The sequence below is a fragment of the Pipistrellus hanaki genome (genome assembly GCF_964339955.1).
Source record: "Pipistrellus hanaki genome assembly, chromosome: 10".
Lineage (NCBI taxonomy): Eukaryota > Metazoa > Chordata > Mammalia > Chiroptera > Vespertilionidae > Pipistrellus > Pipistrellus hanaki.
This window is the reverse complement of record NC_140512.1, coordinates 73,410,070-73,430,459: the sequence shown is the minus strand read 5'-3', so window position 1 is coordinate 73,430,459 and position 20,390 is coordinate 73,410,070. Positions and strand designations below refer to the sequence as shown.

Here is a 20,390-nt window from a genome sequence, read left to right as displayed (position 1 = left end):
TAAAAAAATAAGGCAGTCAACTGTGTGAATAATTCCTGAAAATTTTTTATCATTCTACTAAGTTTCACTTAACAAAAACAATTTTTAAAGAAATTCTTAGATATTAATTTTTTTAAATATATTTTTTATTGATTTTAGAGAGGGTAATTTTTCTTTTAATTTTTTTATTTTGTTAATACTTGCCAGAGGATATTTTTCCACTGATTTTTAGGGAGAGTGGAAGAGAGAGGGAAAGACAGAGAAGCATCAATGTGAAAGAAACACATCAATTGGTTGCTTCCTGCAGGAGTCCTGACCAGGGCTCAAGCTGGAAGGAGCCTGCAACCAAGGTATGTGTCCGTGACTGGAATCAAACCCAGGACCCTTCAGTCCACAGGCAAAAGCTCTATTCATTGAGCCAAATCAGCTAGGGCAGAGAGGATAATTTTTATTGAGGGGGAGAGAGAAAGTCATCAATGATGAGAGTCATTGATTGGCTGTCTCCTGCATGTCCCACAATGAGGATTGAACCTGCAACCCAGGCATGTGCCCTGACTGGTTCATAGGTGGATGTTCAACCACTGAGCCATGCCGGCTGGGTCATAGGTATTAATTTTAATTAACTTCAAAACAATCTGAATACAAAATTTTAGTGGAACAAATTTCTTTCCTGGAACCCACAGACATGGCAACTGCGTTGCAGTTAAACCAGAAAATGTGCTGCATACTACATAGAGGAGTGTTTCAGGTGCCTAATTACTGTGTTCACTTCAAACCTTTGCCTAAAATCAGTACATGCCTTTTGTACCTACTTTGACTTCATCATTAGGAGAAAATCTACACAGCTTTTGTCAACAAAAACCCACACAAATTATCTCAGACCCACGATGCCAGGTTAGCTTGAGCACTTGCAAAGGTATGAGGAGAGCATTCTGGGCTAGAAAGGCCACCTCAAAGGAAAGGAGGGTGCAGTGTTCCTTCTACACTATGTATATGACTGTCTGAGTGCTATGAGGCCCTTTGGTACCACGTTAACCCTAAACAAGAATCTACAATTTGTGGAATATAATTAACAACATAAACCAATGGAAAAGAAAAAAAAAAAGATCCCAGGGACAGAGAAGCATCTAACGGACCCTCAAACCTCAGAGGGAAGGCAGGGGAAGGGGGGGGCAGGGGTGGGTAAGAGAACAACCAAGAGGGCAGGGGTATGAGAGATCAACCAAAGACTTGTATGCATGTATATAAGCATAACCAATGGACACAGACAGTAGTGGGGGGGGGGAAGCATATGCTGGGGGGCGGGAGCGGCCAGGGAGAGATCAATGGGGAAAAAGGAGAAATATGAAATACTTTTCAACAATAAAGAATATATATATATATATATATATATATATATATATATATATATATATATATATATATATATATATATATATAAAGAATCTACACTCATCACAGTAGTATTTTCTAGGAATTCTATTAAGTGGAGATCTAAATAGTTAAGGGAATCCAATTCAGGCTCCGCGTAGCCACTCAAGGTTCAGTTATTACCTGGCTCAGAGAGAACTGACAAAGCCAACCACTGAAGACATAATTCCTTCCCTGCTGAAACTGCCAGTTCCATCTAGGCATATACAAGTAGCATTACCTGTTTCCACCAAACATTTTGATGCCCTGTGAACATGGATACATCTATAACTTTTGTCCATGTTTTAATAAGCAAACTCACCCATGTTTAACATATTCCAAATTCCTTCGGCAAAAAGTTATGCTTCTAAAAAATATATTCGGGACCCGCGTGCCCGCGGCCGCCGGCGGAGGGCGCTCCCGGGCCTGCAGCAGCGGGCGGCGGCCGGCCCGCCCGGGGAGCTGCTGCCCCGGGGGCGCCACCGCGAGGCCTGCCGCCTCCGCCAGGCGCTGCGAGCAGAGCCCAGCAGCTTGATTTTTAAAATTGACCGCGCTGAGTCCTAGGCTGGCCTCGGAGAGTTCAGAGCAGCCACAGAGGATCTGAATGCAGTGCTCTTTCAGCTGCCACGGGGGCCCGAGGTCTGCTTCAGGAAGGAAAAGTGCGCCACGATGCTGGCTTTCTAGTGACGCCTACAACTGTTCCTGCAGTGCTTGGCCCTCGACGAAGACTTCGCACCTGCCAAGCTGGAAGTGAAAAGGATTTTATTTGATTTATTATCACCTGAAAACTTAGAATAAGGCCTGAAGGATTCTTCCTGGAGTTCATTGCCATGCACTAAGAACAAACCTTTTGGCTTTCCATCAGTAATGGAAGAGTTTCTCTCTGCCAGTGAGCGTAGCCTCGTGCAGAATGAAGAAATACCTGAGGCCTCGGCAGAGCCTGTCAAAGGAAGCTTAAACCGTGCTCGGTCAGCTCAGGCTATAAATTCCACAGAGATGCCAGCCAGAGGGGATTGCTTAAAACGAGTGTCCTCAGAACCTTTGCTGTCTGTTCAAGAAAAAGGTGCTCTCCTCCTGAAAAGAAAGCTGTCTCTCTCCGAACAGGACGTGATTGTTAATGAAGATGGAAGAAGTAAGCTTAAAAAGGAAGGAGAAGCGCCCAATGAGGTCTGTACCTTTTCATTAACTTATGGCGACATCCCAGAGGAATTAATAGACATCTCAGATTTTGAGTGTTCTCTCGGCATGAGGTTGTTTTTTGAGCCAGTAACAACCCCTTGTGGACACTCATTCTGTAAGAATTGTCTTGAGCGCTGTTTAGATCATACATCATATTGTCCCCTTTGCAAAGAAAGCTTAAAAGAGTATCTAGCAGATAGGAGGTTCTGTGTCACACAGCTGTTGGAAGAGTTAATAGTGAAGTATCTGCCTGATGAGCTGTCTGAGAGGGAAAAAAAATATGATGAAGAAACTGCTGAGCTCTCACACTTGACCAAGAATGTCCCAGTATTTGTTTGTGCCATAGCCTACCCACTGTGCCTCGCCCTCTTCGTGTATTTGAGCCAAGATACAGATGTATGATTCGAAGAAGCATACAAACTGGAACTAAACAGTTTGGGATGTGTGTCAGTGACACACAGAATGGCTTTGCAGATTATGGTTGTATGTTACAAATTAGAAATGTACTTTTCTTACCTGATGAAAGGTCTGTGGTGGATACGGTTGGAGGAGAGCGGTTTAAGGTTTTAAAGAGGAATGAAAGACGGCTATTGCGCTGCAGACATCGAATATCTGGAGGATGTTTAGGTGGAGAATGAAGGTGAGCGAGAGTCTCAGGCAGCTCCACGATTTGGTCTACTCTCAAGCCTGCAGCTGTTTCCGAATTTAAGAGACAGACTTAGAAGCCAAATTCTTCAGCACTTTGGATCAATGCCCAGGAGGGAGGAAAACCTTCAGGCGACTCCTAACAGACCTGCCTGGTGTTGGTGGCTTCTTGCAGTTCTCCCTGTGGATCCCCGGAACCAGCTGTCAGTTTTGTCAATGAAGTCTCTGAAGGAACAGTTGACAAAGATACAGCATATCCTGACCTATTTTTCTAGAGACCAATCTAAGTAACTGACTGCTTGGATCTTCCTCTAAAGTTACTCTAACCTGGCTGTGCCGATGGCCAGGTTGTCCGCTGCCTTTGCACATCCAGTGCTGGTTTGAAAAATGTATGGAAGCTCTTGTGTTTTTTTTTTTTTATTTCCTCAACCTCCAGAATCATGTGGTTCTGCAAATGAATACCCTCAACTAGGATTTAGACCACTAAGAACTTGCCTAGGAAAACACAGCAAATGTGTTAAACCTCTACACTGTGATGAAGCTGCACTATGTACCGTATTCTAAAATGAAATGAGAACTGTGTATGTGTGTGGAGTGTGTGTGCACGCGAGCATCTGGGTGGTATGTGTGCATTTTCTCTGGCTTTAAGATTTTAAAAGAAGAAAAAAAAGCCATAGAGAGCAGAGCTTGCTGAGGGTCATTTACTGCCCAAGTTTACAACAGTAGCGATACGAGTTTGGGCTAATTGAACTTGCCTCCGATTTCTCGGTCCGAATGCTTCTATTTGCACAGGTATGTGAACTGTGGTATTGTGTATCACTCTGTTGGAAATCCTGCTCTTGCTGAACTGTCTTGACCATTGACTATGATACTTTCCTATTTAGGTAAATACCTGCACCCCCTCGGCCGACAGGGTGCAGAACCCAGAGCCAGTTTTCAGGAACAATTGCAAACCTGACATGGTACTGTATATCCACTCACAAAACACTCAAAACTGTGAAAACATGGTTTACATTTACTTGTACATAAAGGCAAGTGGAGAACTCAATTCAGTACCAGTTAAGTTTGTACCTTTTAGGGGGCTTTTCCCATTAACTGCCCATTTGTGTAATTTATAGTTTGACATGATGTGTTTGTTTAAAACAACGACGTAGTTCAAACCCGTAAAGGACCTGAGGGAAGAGAAGCTTAATGTAGAACTAAGCTTTTACAGTCTGTTTTGTTTTCTCATTCTGGTCTCTGTGCAAATGTTAGTTCTGCCTTACTCATATGACAGTTAGATCGCCATGCTGTGACGTGGTTTATACTCATGCTGCCCTAGACACTTTTGTAATTATTTGTTGCAAACTTAGGACTGTCCCTATTAACTTTCTTTTATGTAAGTAATTTGTAAAAGTTTCGGAAAAACTTGCTTTTGCTTATTTAATTTGGAATAAAAGCTAAATTCATAACATATATATATATATATATATATATATATATATATATATATATATATATATATATTGATTTCAAAGAGAAAGGGAGGGGGAGAGATAAAAACATCAATAATGAGAGAGAACCACTGATCAGCTGCCTCCTGCACCCCTTCTACTGGGATCAAACCCACAACCTGCACGTGTGCCCTTGATCGGAATTGAATCCGGGACCCTTCCATCCACAGGCTGACGCTCTATCCACTGAGCCAAACCGGTCTTGGCCAAACCTGCACATGTGCCCTTGATCGGAATTGAATCCGGGACCCTTCCATCCACAGGCTGACTCTCTATCCACTGAGCCAAATCGGTCTTGGTCTTTTTTTACCAGGAAGAAGTGACCACCTTTGTATTAAGGCACAACACAATTACGCTGTCACTGTGGCAGAAATCCCTGCTATTCCTTCCTTCAATCTCAGCTAAGACTGTGCCCCACAGGAGTGAAACACTTGAGATTTGTCCCTCAACTGAAGTACAGGGAAGGTGCCCCAAGAGCTGGCTTTTGGGATTATCATGTTCTGTGATCCTGTCCAAGTTTGTAAGTCTCTACTGGTGGTGAAATAAACATTAAAAATTGTCAAAAACATAAAAGCCCAACTTCAAGTGTCACTCCTCCTTAGCAAAGATACAATTACACATCCTGGCCCCTCTTCAGAATGAGAGAGAATGCCCGGGGGCAACACAATAGATGGAATGTTCTCTGCAAGTCTTGCCCTGTGTACGGGTGAGGCTCAGTTATATGTAACACATGCAGTTACTATGAGTTCTCAGGGTACAGAGAAGGCAGATATGAAAAGGTGTCAATCAGCTAATCTGTCCCACCTATTGTAAAAGTTTAGGAAAAACTTGCTTTTGCTTATTTAATTTCCAGCCTGTCCTGTTCAGGGTCCTCACACCTTTCCTTTGTTTTCCACCCATACTGAGACAGTTTCCCAAAGAATTACTATTAACAAACACATTATTTAGGTTTCACTCTACCAAAATACACGAATGATAAAGTGTTACCCTGTCACATTACTTGGATCGTATAAAAAAATTTTATTTAATGGTTTTGCCTTGTTGACCATTTTCAGAGGATTAGGCCTAATTTTTGCTTCTCCAAAATATGTTGGGATTATTTCTAGTAATCCAAGCAGCTCCACTGTTTCTTGTGATGGCTCATCAATTTCACAACATAAATAGAAGCAGGAAGTTCTTTCTTCTAGTTGGAAAGCTAATGCCCAAGAACCAGCACTCCTTTGCCACTTCAGAGAGTAAGTTTTGGATTTTATAATGGATCAAGATACTTATTTTCTTCACCAGTAAAACTATTCATTCATTCAAGCTACAAAACTTTATGATTAAGGTCTCAGGACTGTTAGGCTGAAAGGTGAGAGCTCCTGAAATCATCTTAAAAGGGCACACAAACTTAAGCAAGTTAGACAAGAATTCATAAGCCAATGATTAGTCATCTCTAATTCTAAGTAGCAATAGGTTGTGGTCAGGAGATCAGACCAGGTAAATATTTAAAAGTATATGTTGGATATAACTGAAAATTTTGAGAGGAGTGAAATGTGTACATAAATAAAGTCTAAATGTCACTATAATTTCTTTAAAAAGGAACGAAGACAAAATTTAGAAATAACGAAGTCTTAAAATTTCAACTGTCCAATAATGACTGAACCAAGTATTAGACATCCAAAAATATTCCAGGCACTGAGAACATAAAAATGATTGTAAAGTATAATTAAATCTTATCATGTATCACTTGTTTATATAAACTTTTTTACTTAATGTCAAATGAGGTAACGAATAGCAGTTAGAGAATAGACTGCATTTTTACTTCTGAATATTCAATACAGTTAAAACAATTTATTTTAATCCTCACCCAAGGAAGTTTTTCCATTGATTTTAGAGAGTTGAAGAGAAAGGGATAGAGAAATATAAATGTGAAAGAAACACATCAATTGGTTACCTCCTGCACGCACCCTAAATGGGACCAGGGTGGAGCCTGCATCTGAGGTAAGTGCCCCTGACCAGAATCAAACCTGGGACCCTTTGGTAGGCAGGCCGATGCTCTATCCACTGAGCCAAACTGGCTAGGGCTCAAAACAGTGTAAAACAGACCAAGGAGAAGTTCTAGGCTGAACGGCATGCTCCAGCTCCTGAGTTCACTGCCGCTGAGCCTGGGGTTGCAGGATGCTCTGAAGGTGTGCAGGTGCCCTTTGTGCTATTCAGCAGTTTCCTATTGACTGAAGCATTCACATCCGGCTGGTATGGCTCAGTGGTTGAGCATTGACCTATGAATCAAGAGGTCACAGTTCAATTCCAGGTCAGGGCACATGCCTGGGTTGCAGGCTCGATCCCCAATGTGGGCATGTAGGAGGCAGCTGATTAATGATTCTCTCTCATCATTGACATTTCTATCTTCTTCTCTTTCTGCCTTCCTCTGTGAAATAAATAAAAAATTAAAAAATTAAAAAAAAGATTGCAGTGCTCGGCCTACCACTGAAGACTGGTCTTCAGCCCCCTTGCCACTGAATGGTTAGGAACAACCACTGAGTGGTCTTAAGCTGTTCTTCCACAGAATGGGAAGAAGGTTGACAAAAGAAAATAAGCAGTTTCGAGGGCGGGGGGGAGAGGGGCAAACACAGGTGCTCTTTCCCTCATTTTCTTTAAAACCAAATTTTCTAGCTTAGAAAATTTTAACTTGTTTTCCTAACTTAGAAATTTATCTTCAAGAAATAATAGAAAGATTTATCTATTTTTTCTCCAGGCTTCCAGTATTATGACTTAATTATCTCTGGGTAAAATAAGTCTGAGAGGTGAATATTATAATTATTTTTCTCACTTAAAAACATTCTCTATTAAAAAACTACCTTCTTTACTGACTTTTAGTTACAAGTTTATCTTCAAGATTTTTCCATAAGCAACAACTTTCCAACCACCCTATAATGTTTCATCTTAATCTAAAGATGGCAAAAATAACTGTATAATTATGGATCAATCTGTAATCTGACTTCAGAGTTAAACAAACAATAAGACCAGAAACAGGAACTTAAAGTCATATCACGTAACTATATATTACTTTAAATCAGAGCCTTTCAACATAGGTACTCTTGACATTTTAGGTTACATATAATTCTTCGTTATAGGGGCTATCCTATGCAATGTAGGATGGTTAGCAACACCCTTGGCCTCTAGCACCTAAGCACTCACCCAGCTGGGACAAGCAGAATGTCTTCAGACACTGCTAAATGTCCTCTGGGGATAAATTCACCCCCTGATTAGAAACACTTTAACGGTATATCACATTTCCTACTTTTCCCACTCAACAGCTAATCAACTTTTTAAAAAATATTATCTTTATTGATTTCAGAGAGAAAGGGAAAGGGAGAGGGAGAGAGAAACATCAATGATAAGAATCATTGATAGGCTGCCTCCTGCACGCCCCTACCGGGGATGGAGCCCGCAACCCAGGCCTGTGCCCCTGACCAGAATCAAACCCGTGACCCTCCAGTCTGCAGGCTGATGCTCTATCCACTAAGCCAAACCGGCGAGGGCCAGCTAATCAACTCTTATGTATCCACTCAATTCTGAAGGAAGTACACAGACTAATAAAAAATATTATTTTTAATTATACAAAGCTTAACTTAAGACATCATAGTGACATCTACTGGCTTGGTACTGAATTGTACACTTGATATATACTGTAAAAAATCCTCAAAATTATAATATGGGTGCTCTTCTTAGAAAGTAGAACAATTCACTGAAAGCAGTAACATTAACATCAGAACTGTTAATTCTATGTAAAGCCTTCCACAGATAATATCAACTGTCAATTGCTTCTTAGATTTTTATGTACTCTCTGCTGGACAAATTAAATTTTTAGTGAATGTTTTCAGAGACAGATATTAGAGGAATATCCTTTTATGACAAGTAAAAACAAGTCTGGGTCAAAAACTTGCAAAACTTAAGCAGCATGCTATCTTATAATTTATACTAAAACTTAAAAATACCAAAAATTTTAAAATAATGAATAATTCTATAACTAAAATTACAGCAATTTTCTAGGTTTTTATTTCTTCTCTTTTTTTCCTCCCTACATATTTTAATAAAAGACATTTGGTAATTAAATTCTACTGTCAATTAAACTGATGAAGTTTATTGGTGTTAAAACTATAACAAAGTTGATCCTAAAACATTTTGCAATGCAAAATTATTTCACTTAAGGAGTGTTTAATAATTTGAATGCCAGGAATTACAAGCAGTTTTCAAAAGCAGAGACTCTCACACTCATAAAACTTTATACATCGTTTGTACTAAAAGATATTTATATTACTAAAATCAAACATGCATCACTTCCAAACATTCTGGTATCATGATTTTTTATATTACATTATTTAGCACCATTTCTTCGCCATTACACGTATTATCATACACTTGCACCATTCTCCTTGGATTTCTGATCTTTATCTTCCCTCTTCACATTATCTTATATAAAATAACAAAGGAAAAGTATACTTTATTAGAATCTCTTAAATGTAACTATAACAAATAGTAAACAGAGATATCCATTTTAGTATCTATGGAAAATTGACCCTGTGGGGCAACTATTAATATGTTCAAGTCTTTAAATTCTCTGCAGAATGGCTTCTAGTATTTGAGAAAGCCATCTGAGCCCTGAGAAATGAGAAGTTCTAAGGAATAACAGCAGTGAATTCCCTGCACTACAGATATTGTTCTTTTTGTTCTGAAAGAGAAAAAGATTTTAGATCTCTATTATTAAAGTTAGTTTATAATGGCATTGAGTTACTGGATTTTTTTCCTAGTAACAAAAGAATACTAGTCAATTAATTTTGAGAGTGCCAAAGAGTTTCTCCTCTGCCTAATAGTAAATGGGTTTTTAAAAGAAATGAGTGGTTTTATCTTCCTCAAATTCAAATTCACTGAGGAATGCAAATAAAATTTGCTATATGAAATCTGTTCACATAAACCATGTTGACATCCTGAATAGGTTCTAGAAAAATACGATATTTAAGGAATTGCTTTTGAACAATCTAATGAAGGACAGAAGGCTACCCTTATTCGCTCCAAGAAAAATCACTAAGAAATAGAGTGAAATAGATTTTAAAAAAACTGGAATAAATTAAGAAAACATTGGAAGTACAAAACTACTAACCTTGTTGAGAACAGTGTGGATTTCATCCATTACTGTGCATAAGTTTCTGATTGTCTTATTCAGTTGGTTTCCAAATTGCAAATTCATATTTTCTGAAATCTTTAAGTTATCTTGTCACTGACCAAGGTCCTTTTTAATTTCTCTGAGTTCACCAGAGAGGCCTTTGTTGGAATTCTCCAAATTTAACATGGTTTTTTCATCTTCATCTATTAAAAGAAGCATATGCAATTCCTTTAAATAGCCCACAAATGTCAATTTCAAAAATTACAAAGCAAACTGCAAAACTCACTTAAGTTTTATCTAAGTATTACTTCTAAAATCCAGGTTCCATTTTTAGATGATTGCATAGGTTAGATAAAATAGCAGAAACTGGTCAAAAATAGGAGGATGAAGCCCATTTGGCTCAGGTGGACAGAGCATCGGCCCTCGGACTTAAGGATCCCAGGTTTGATTCTGGTCAAGGGCACATACCTTGGTTGCAGGAGACAATCAATTGATGTGTCTCTCTCACATCAATGTTTCTGTCTCTCCTCCTCCCTTACACTTTCTAAAAATCAATGAAAAAATATCCTCGGGTTGCCCTAGCCAGTTTGGCTCAGAGCATATAGTGTCGGCCTGTGGACTGAAGGGTCCCGGATTCGATTCTGGTCAAGGGTGCAAGCCCAGGCTGAGGGCTCGATCCCCAGTAGGGGGTGTGCAGGAGGCAGCTGATTAATGATTCTCTCTCATCATTGATGTCTCTCTCTCTCTCCCTCTCTCCCTTCTCTCTGATATCAATAAAAAAATATATATATTTAAAAAAATCCTTGGGTGAAGATTAACAAAAATAAAATAAATAAACATCAAATCTTTAAAAAAAAAAAAAAAAAAAGGAGGATGAAAAGGATGCAACAGAACAATAATAAAACCTGAGAATATGCCTGGTGGAGTATGGCTCAATGGTTGAGCATCAACCTATGAACCAGGAGGTCAAGCTTCAGTTCCCAGTCAGGGCACATGCCTGGTTGCAGGCTTGATCCTCAGGGAGGGACATACAGGAGAGAGCCAATGATGATTCTTTCTCTCATCATTAATGTTTCAATCATTCTCTCCCTTCTCTGAAATCAATAAAAATATATTTTTAAGAAATAGCAAAAAAACAAACAAAAACCTGAGAATACATATGAAGATCTAAGAGTAAGTCTTATATAGCTAAGCAATTTCTTACCTTTAACCAAAATGATCAAAAGTAAAGTTACATTATGTGGTCTAGACTAAAACATACGATATATATGTACAGGTATGTATGTATCTACACAAATGTAGGGTGTCCCTCAAAAATATATACACACACTTGAATAATAATAAAGGTAGTATTTATTAAACTATAAATTAAACTACATTTCTTTTTCTTTTTTTTAAATATATTTTATTGATTTTTCACAGAGAGGAAGGGAGAGAGAGAGCTAGAAACATCGATGAGAGAGAAACATCGACCAGCTGCCTCTTGCACACCCCCTACTGGGGATGTACCCGCAACCCAGATACATGCCCTTGACCGGAATCGAACCTGGGACCTTCCAGTCCGCAGACCAACGCTCTACCACTGAGCCAAACTGGTTTTGGCTAAACTACATTTCATTTTAAAAATTGAACTACCAGCTGTTTAAGTGTGTATACATTTTGGGGGGACACCCTGTATATAACCCAATAGGGTGTTAGAAGTACTGACACTCCAATTCTGTTCTTACCTGATTTTTCTTCTTGTAACTAACTTCTGCTCTACTTCAGCTCTTACTTTTTCACTCTTTTCCAATTTTTGCAACAGGCTTCCTACATCTACCATTGCACCATTGTAAACAATAAGGCCAACATTTCCTTCCACATCCTTTGATTCCTGTTTTACTGTTGGTGTTGGAAGTAACAACCTGTTTCTTATAATATAAAAGGTACTATATTTTATTTTGTCTTTAATTAGTAATACAATTATATAGTGGCAAAATTTTAAAATAATACTTGCAAACCTTCTTGCAGTGCTTCAGACTCCTCATGGTTTTCTTCTGATAATTTCTGATAAAAACAAAATTCACAGAGTACTACTTTATTAAGAAGCTTCTTTACCTGTTACATAAACAAGTAAAAAAGTTACAAAGATGAAAATAATTTTTTTACTCCCCTTGAGCAAGAACTTTTTTCTCAGGTACTCACTCCCAACGAGAGCACTTAAATCTTTGAACTATCTTCCATAGAAACCTAAAATTCCAATTATAATTTGAAAAACCTTTCTTAAACAATTATTATTATTTTTGTTAATCCTTACCTGAGGATAGTTTTCCATTTATTTTTAGGCAGAGTGGAAGAGAGGAGGAGAGACAGAGAGATAAAAACATAAATGTGAAAGAGACACATTGAGGAGAGGAGGATCCAAGATGGCTGCCCCGGTAGACACCTAACCGCAGCAGCACACAACAATTTCAATGGAATACAACTAAAATGTAGAGTGGACATTGCCCAGAGCTACAGGTAGTCGACTGACTGAAAATTCTACAACAAGAAGGAAAGAGAAAACCAGAAGGAAAATCAGAGGAGCTGACAAAAGCCTAAGGTACAGAGACATGCTGCACCCATGGAGAGGTCACAGCCGGAGAGGAGGAGAAGGCTGGGTGCTGCCTAGCGTTCCCTAGCAAGAAGGAAATAAAACCCCCAGCCTGGGCTGAACCCCCGAACCGGCAGCGCTGAGCCCGTTATGGGCCAGACCCTGGGGACCCAGGCTCCGGCAGGGGGAGACGGGGCTGTGAGGCGGAATACCAGGGGAGCAGCGAAAAGCAGGGCCCCCGGAGTAGCGCACATTGCGCCCAGAGGACGGAATGTTGACTCTGATGCTGTATTGCCCTGGCAGAAAGAAACAAAATTTCCAGAGGTGCTGAGCCCCACTCCAGACTGCCCTGAACTCCAGCTCTAGGCCAATCCCTGGGGACCCAGGCTCAAGCAGAGGGAGACGGGGCTGTGAGGTGGAGTCCTGGGGGAGCGGCGAAAAGCAGAGCCCCCAGAGTCACGCACATTGAGCGCAGAGGACAGTCTGTTGACTCTGATGCTAGACTCCCCTAGCAGGAAGGAGAAAAAAAGCTCCAGACTGGAGGAACTCAACGAGGAGCAGAAGCCCCTGCCAGACACCGGCCAGCCAGGCGCCAGCAAGGAGCCGGGCGACGGGGCCCCCGGGGGGGGGGGGGTGGCCCCAGCCTTTGACCGCTGAATGTGGGCAATGGAGCCGAGGCCGGGGGCTGCTTCCTGGGCGGCGGTGTCGACCCCGGCAACAGGCTGAAGCAGTGCAGGAGCCCGCGGAGAACAAAGGGGTGCCAAGGCCAACCTGCTGAGCTTCCAGGACAAGGAAGAAGAAACCGAAGAAGTTCTCAATGTGAAGAAATCAAGGGAGAGCAAAAGATAGTAAAATTGCTTAAGAAAGAACACAAAGAAGATCTTGAAAAATCAAAGACTAAGTCAGAACTCAACTCAGCAGCAAACATTGCAACATAAATGCGTTTAAAAAAAAAAAAAAAGAAAAAAAAAAAAAGGACAGAATGTTGGAATGGCGGCGGCCAGGCCTAGAGTGACCAAGCACAAGGCAGTGGCAGCCGGGCCTGGAGCAGCAACAGCCAGGCCCCAGAGCAGCAGCAGCCAGAACCAGAGCAGCAAGAGCCAGGCCTGGAGCAGCCAGACCTGGGGCAGTGGCATCCAGGCCTGAGGCGGAGGCGGCCAAGCCCAGGGTGGCCAGTCCAGGAACACCCAGACCCGGAGTGGCCGGGCCCGGAGAAGCCGGGCCCAGAGCGGCCGGGTTGGGAGCAGCCAGGCCCAGAACAGCAGTAGCCAAGCCCAGAGCATCCAGGCCGGGAGCAGCCAGGCTCAGAGCAGCCGGGCCCAGAGCAGCCAGGCCCAGAGCAGAAGCCGGGTCGGGTGCGGCCAGGCCCGGAGCAGCAGCTGCCAGGCTTGGAGCGGCCAGGCACGGAGCAGCAGCTGCCAGGCTGGGAGCGGCCAGGCCCGGAGCAGCAGCTACCAGGCTGGGAGCGGCCAGGCCCGGAGCAGCCGGGTCGGGTGTGGCCAGGCCCGGAGCAGTGGCTGCCAGGCTGGGAGCGGCCAGGCCCAGAGCAGCAGCTGCCAGGCTGGGAGCGGCCAGGCCCGGAGCTGCCAGGTCGGGTGCGGCCAGGCCCGGAGCAGCAGCTGCCAGGCTGGGAGTGGCCAGGCCCGGAGCGGTCGGGCCCGGAGCAGTCGGGCCCAGAGCAGCCGGGTTGAGTGTGGCCAGGCCCGGAGCAGCAGCAGCCAAGCCCGGAGCAACCAGGTCGGGAGCAGCAGTGGCCAGACCCGGAGCAGCTGGTTGTGGAGCGGACCAGAGCAACAGAGGCCAGGCCCGGAGCACCCAGGCCCGGAACAGCTCGCTCCACACCTGCCCCCACCCCAAGGCTGCCTCTCAGACATGGCTGGAAACTTTTGGGGGAACTTGAGGGTCTGCTGAATCAAGTGATGAAGGCTTAGATCTGGATATGTTGAGTTAGTATAGCGCTGGGGTCTTGATCTGTGAGTGCCTTGTGAGGGGGCCGGGATGAGGTTGGTTGACCTATCTGGAAATGTCTTTTGTGTGAAGTGTATCTTTGGGCATGTGGAGGTATTATTGATATGAGAAAATGCTAAGTAACTGATTTACTATCTGAAAAGGGATTTACTATCGGGGAAAGGGAGGGAGGAAGAGACTGAACATAAACTGTGCACCTATGGATGAGGACAATGGGGGAGGGGAAGGGGACGGAGGGTGGGGGGGCGGGAACCTGGTGGAGGGGGGAAGAAATGAGGAACCTTTGTAATAATATGAACAATAAAGATCGATTTAAGAAAGAAAGAAAGAAAGAAAGAAAGAAAGAAAGAAAGAAAGAAAGAAAGAAAGAAAGAAAGAAAGAAGAAGGACACATTGATTGGTTGCCTCCTGCACACACTCTGACCAAGGCTGAGGATTGAGCCTGCAACCAAGGTATACATGCCCTTGACCAGAATCAAACCCAGGACCCTTCAGTCCACAAGGCTGATGCCCTATCCACTAAGCCAAACCATCTAGGGCTGAAAAATGTTTGTTAAAAACAAAAATCTAATGCTGAAAGGAAAACTAACACAAATTACATGTACAAAGACAGTTATAGTACCAGAGGCCCGGCGCACGTATTTGTGCACCAGTAGGGTCTCTAGGCCTGGCATGCAGGGATCGGGCTGAAACCAGCTTTTCGACATCCCCCAAGGGGTCGTGGATTGCAAGAGGGCGGTTCTTGTGTGACACACCCTGGAATTGGGCTACTTGCTCTCTGATTCCAGGTGCATCGCCTGAGAAACACAGCTGACAACCGCTGCTCAGCAGCTCCTAAGTTAAGCATCTGCCCCCTGGTGGTCAGTGTGTGTCATAGCTACCTGTCAGCCGGTCAAACAGTATCTTAGGCTTTTATATAGACTAGAGACCCGGTGCACAGATTTGTGCACACTGAAAGTAAATTAATTAAAAGGTGGCAGGCGGAGTGGGACTGGGCAAGATAGGCTGGACATGCCCTGAAGCCAACCTCTAGTGGTCTCTCCTGGGGTGGTGCCGGGGCTCAAAGGGTGTCTGCTGAGTGAACGGGGTCCCTCCGGCAAGTGGGATCCCTCATCAGGCCAAAACCAGCAGTCTGATATCCCCCAAGGGGTCCCAGAATGGGAGAGGGCACTCTGCAAAGTTGCCATTGCTCGGCAGCTCCTGAATTATACATCTGCCCCCTGGTGGTCAGTTCTTGTCATTCCTACCAGCTGGTCAGCCAGTTGCTTAGGCTTTTACATAGATAGATAGAATGTATAATGATGTTTATTACAGCATAGCTTGTAATTTTTTTTTGTTTGAAAAAATGTTTTGATTCTTTATAATTTAAAATATTACATATGTCTCCTTTTCCACCCCATTGACCTCTCCCCAGCCGTTCCTACCCCCACGCATATGCCCTCACTCCCCTAGTCTGTGTCCATGGGTTCTGCTTATATGCATGCATACAAATCCTTTGGTTGATCTCTTACCCCTCTTAGTTTGCAATTCTAAAAAATGAATATCCAGCTAGCAAATGCAACTATTTAAGGTAATTATGACACAACTATACCATGTAATATTAATTAAACAGACATAAAAAGAATGAAATGGGTATCTATTTTCATGGTAGAATGCCCATGGTAGATTGTTAAATGGAAAAAAAGTTGTCTATCTATATATATAAAATTATTTCGTACATATTGGATGGGAACTAGAAGGAGAGAGGACATTTAATTTTTTTAAATGGTTTTACTGATTTCAGAGAGGAAGGGAAAGGGAAAGTGAAATAGAAACATCAATGATGAGAGAAAATCATTGATCAGCTGCCTCCTGCACATCCCCTAGGGAGATTAAGCCTGCAATCCGGGCCTGTGCTCTTGACCTGAATCAAAGCCAGGACCCTTCAGTCCATAGGCTGACACTCTATCCACTGAGACAAACCAGCTAGGGTGACATTTAACTTTTTATACATTTCATAACTACTTGACTGTACTGCTATATTTAATACATATATGCTGTATTGCTTTTATACTTTAAAAAGTCAAAGAGATTTTTAAAAAGTTACTTAAAAATGCTCTTCATTTTAAATATTCATAAGATTACCTGAGCCCGAGAAAGATGTAGTCCCAGAGTATAAAGTATTTCTTCCAAATCCTTTTAGATCACATGCCATGCCTGGTTGCAAGTTTGATCCCCAATGTGGGGTGTGTAGGAGGCATCATTGATGTTTCTATCTCTCTCTCTTCATCCTTCCCTCTTCTTTCCTCTCTGAAACCAACAAATATATACATATATACATATATATATATATATATATATATATATATATATATATATATATATAAATTAAATTGTATACTTAAAAAAGTTTTGTGGTATATATTGGCAACCTCAAACTGTTATTTAAAAACCCAGAAAATTGACAGTGGAACTTTACAGGTACTTTATGGCTGGCATCTATGTCTGGTTAGGTAATCTATTGTAAAGTATTTTGAATAGCATTCATATTGGTAAGTTTGTTTTAAAACTTGGGCGGTATCTTTCAATCTGGCTGTAGCCATCAGGCAAGCCAAGGAGGGTGCTTACAAGTACATCCAGGAAGAAGCAGTCTGATATACTGCGCTTCTTCTCAGGATGCACTGCCAGCGGCACTGCCAGCTCTCTGCTCTCCACCTGGCCTCGTAAAGCTGGAATACCGGCCACGCACGATTATGTGATATATCAGATTCATGAGCACAGTGGTGGCCGCAAACGCTAAGAGTGCACCTTAGGGCAAGACTGTCCATCATATCATAGTGATAACCAGTAAAAATTTGCTGGAAGCCTTTAGTCTGCTTCTGAGGAAGAAGGTAGGTGGCACTATGGGGCCCTGAAAGTCCTGAATTCTAACTGGTTTGGTGACATTCAATGCACAAATTCATTGAGGATAACCTCATTGATCCATTCCATAAAGCCGTCAGACATCCTGACACCCAATGGATCACCAAGCCGTCCGTAAGCACCACTATTGGTGATTCTTGTTGTGCAGCTTGGAGAAGTTGCAATACTCTCCAGCTCCACTGATACCACTAATATATGTTTGCAAAATTTTACCTAATAAATAAGTAAAAACAAAACAAAACAAAACAAACAAAACAAAATATCTAGCTTAAAAATGTTTTATATCGTACTAGAGGCCTGATGCACGCACGAAATTCATGCAAGAGTAGCCTTCCTTCCCCCGGATGCTGGCACCAGCTTCCCTCTCCTACCGGGGACCTGAGCTTCCTTCTGGTCACGAGCACGCACCCGGGACCCGGGCTTCCCCGAAGCCTCAGCTTTGTCCAGAAGGTCATCCGGAAGGACGTCTGGTCTAGTTAGCACATTTCACTTTAATTATTATATTTTATATAGTGTTACTGTATTACCCCATATTACCCCATTAATTCTTATGTCCTCCTCAAGGAAACCTAATAATGGCTGTTTTAATGAGGGTGTCCACCTTAGCCATATCGTTAGTAGTAAAAGATGATCCAAAAGTATATCTTAGATTACATATAGGGATGACTACAGCAATTAACTTCTTATGGAAAACTCAGGTATCATGAGGAAAGACAAAATATGGTCACCCTACACCAGATGACCAGGGTTTACACTCGTTGACCCTATTCACTTCTTCTTTATTTATTAAGTACATCACTAAATTCTCTCTAGGATTGTAAACTCTACATGTATCATACAGGTCAAGACACTTTGAATAAAAAGACAAATGGGAACCAAAGAGCACAAAATAAAAATAATAATTCAGGTGATAGAGTGCTATTCAAACATGAAGGTAAAAATGCCTTCTCAAAGAAACCTAGTGCCAAGACAACACTGTGAGACACCTGCAGAGTCCAGTGCTAAGTTATAAATGAATAAAACTGAGAAAAGTAGAAGAGCCTGAAGTAACAAAGTACTTTGAAAATGTAATTTTAATGATATCTATTGTTTTATAGTTTATTTGTATTGAGATTACAGGAGTCATATTGGTTACAAAATATAAGTTTTAAGGGTACAATTCCATAACACATCATCTCTACTGTGTTCACCACCCAAGTGCAGTTTCTTTCCACCACTATTTACACTAGTGTGCTGGTGATAGCATTGGAAAATACTGCCCATCGTTGCTGGAAACCAATCATTGTCTGACTAATAGAAAGATGTAAAAGGCTGGTCAACCTTGAAGTTCTGAAAGATCAGAGCCAACCACTCCCTATCTAATTGAGACAATGGTAACTGAAACAACTTCCCCATCTTGTAATCATGTAAATCCTTACTGATATGATAATCCACTTATTACCTGCCTAAGGGCTATGGGTGTCTCCCAAATCTGCTTAAGGGTAATGGGTGTATCCCATAACCTCAATAAAAGGGATAGCAAGGCAGGAGTCTAGTGGTAGTCTTCCCACTGGTGGACTCCTGCCTGGTCCCCCATTTTCCCAAATTAACTCTTTTCCAGTCTCTCTCTTCATTTTAGTGTGCGGCCTTCTCCAGAAACCGGACCCTGAACCACGCGGGTCACGTTAAGGGATCCCACACATTGTTACATGAGGAAGACCCAGAGGGAGGGCCTACTGGGCATAAGGAAGACTGAGAAGGCTAAGTCATGGCCAGACTCTAACGTAACTGCTAAGGTTTGGAAGTAAATACATATTGCTCTTAAGGGAGGAGGCATAGTCTGTGGTGGGTGGGATGTAGAATGGAAAAAGCCTATAGAGTTCAAACCCTTTTGAGAGCCCAGCTGTTTCCAGAAGATATAGCTGGGGGCCTACAACAAGCCTAGAAATGAGGCCTTCGGGCTTGACAGGAACAGGATTCATGACAAGGGCCAGAGGCTCCCTCTTTTCCCAAGCCTCTGGGGCCATCATAAGGAAAAGTGTAGCCAAAGAGAAAATGGCTTGTTGTAAAATGCAGGAGACTATTCCCCATAATGGAGGGTACTCGATAAATTATATAGAGTTGTGTGCAATTTTCAAATCCACATATATACACCAATATATACCTCACATATAACTCAGGTTTATACACCAGTTAAATAGGACTGCCAATAACATGTATATATATATATGACATTATTGCATATATCCCACTTTCTGTGTAAGATGTAAATGTGAGCCTCTTATGTGAAATGTAAGCATGATTCTAAGCCTAATTTTCAAAGGTATTGCTTAGCCTCACCACGTGCTTCTCCTAAACATAAAATCATTGCCTTTTTTTCATTCAAGTCACCTAACCTCTAGTGTTGATATGAAGTAAACAACTTAAAAAATTCAAGTTAATGTAGTGTTTCCATTGGATAAAGGGATCACTCTGCCCAGTGTGTACAGTGGCCCTGCAGTCCTTTGAACACTAGCTGGGTGCATGGGGTGTGCTGATGTCACGCACTGGTCATAGAACACCGCTGACACCATGGCGATGACTCACATCATAACTGCCCTGGTCAGAACAGTGAGTTGGTTAGACGAGAGGTCTCTCGAGTGTCTTGTTATTGATAGTGATTTGTTCATATAGATTGTATTTGTTAATTTGATTCTTTGTCATCACCATCTGACACACTGAAAGCAGAGTTTGGAGGTAAAAGGTATCTGATTTCAGTGACTCTTTAAAGAGTTGAACCATGAAGCATAAAAATAAGCAGAAACATCTGGAAGACAAAACTGCAAGAATATTAAGAGGTATGTGTTACACACATTCAGGTACTGTTTTCTAAAGAAAGAAAGAGAGAGAATTCCTAGTATTAATGATGGAGGGAGAAAGTGAGCGAGTGAGGAAGGAAGAGGGAGGATGGAAAGAAAGAGGAAGGGGAGTGAGGGATGGGTGGGAGAGAGAAGAAGAGAGAGAATGAAGAGAAGGGGAGAAAGAAGAGAGAGAAGGGGAAGAGAGAATGGGTGGTGGAAAGGAGAGAGGGAATAAGGGAGGGAAGGAAGGAGGGAGAGAGGAAGGGAGGGAGGGGAGG

The 20,390-nt window shown here is 42.1% G+C and overlaps 1 pseudogene across 1 annotated transcript; it reads left to right on the top strand.

The window, feature by feature from the left end:
- Positions 1-1,713: 1,713 nt before the first annotated feature.
- Positions 1,714-3,504, top strand: LOC311628876 (LON peptidase N-terminal domain and RING finger protein 1-like; annotated as a pseudogene). The gene has a single exon. The product of its transcript is annotated as an LON peptidase N-terminal domain and RING finger protein 1-like (transcript).
- Positions 3,505-20,390: the final 16,886 nt, after the last annotated feature.